Source organism: Colobus angolensis, unplaced genomic scaffold, assembly GCF_000951035.1.
Source record: "Colobus angolensis palliatus isolate OR3802 unplaced genomic scaffold, Cang.pa_1.0 Scaffold37, whole genome shotgun sequence".
Classification (NCBI taxonomy): Eukaryota; Metazoa; Chordata; class Mammalia; order Primates; family Cercopithecidae; genus Colobus; species Colobus angolensis.
In genome coordinates, this window is record NW_012117043.1 from 1,494,517 (window position 1) to 1,495,480 (window position 964).

Genomic DNA, 964 nt, shown 5'->3' on the forward strand with positions numbered 1-964 from the left:
AAAAAAAGCTGATTTAATATCTAAACAACGATGAAGCATGAAATCATGTTCAGCTTTTGGCATGATTAATTACTTCTCAACTTAAATATGGAGTTTATCCTCACAAATTGGTGTTCTAAATGTCTTAAGAACCTCATTAAATCAAAAAAAAAAAAAAAAAAAAAAAAAAATCTGACTGAAGTTGAGTGTAGTTGTGAAAGTTAAGGGCAATGATACCTGGGGTAAGGGTGGAGATGCAGGGGATGGACTCTCTGTAGTGTCCCCTTCCCTTGGTCCCCTAAGCAAATTCCTTTTTAACTTAATGATTATCCAAGGCTGCATGGCTTTTATCTTTTTATGCTGCCTCTCAGGTCCATAGCTCCTGTCCTAGTGATAGTGACAAGAGGCAGAGAACTTCTAGGCAGACAGGGTGGGTCCCTGGTGAAGCCCCACCCTCAAGCCAAAAAGCCTGAGACCACAGCCCAAAGTGAGAACTTATATCCTTGTTTTCCTGCTTGAATGTTGCCTGTTCCTAAACCACCATGGTCCGGCCCTGCCCCATCCTGTGCCTATAAAGACCCCAGACTCAGTCGGTGGAGAGGAGAGGCAGCTGCATGTCAGGGACTATGGCCAAAGTCAGAGAGAACCGGCTTGACTTCAGAGGGACAGCCTGACCGTGTAACTTCAAAGAAGAATCCGACCAGAGACTGCTGGACCTCAAGGGAAGATTACCTACGCCCCCTGGCCCCTTTTCAACACCCCTTCCCTCTGACAGCCACTTTTATCAGCAATAGAATCCCCCACATTCACCATCCTTCAATTCCTTTGTGCAATCTTATTTTTCCTGGATGCTGGACAAGAGCTTGGGGGCCACAAGTATGAATACAAAAGGCTGTCACACTGGCCCTTTGCCGTCACTGGTGGAAGGCAGCCACCTCACATGAAAAGGCAGAGGGCCCACTGAGCTGTTAACACTTAAGCTGTC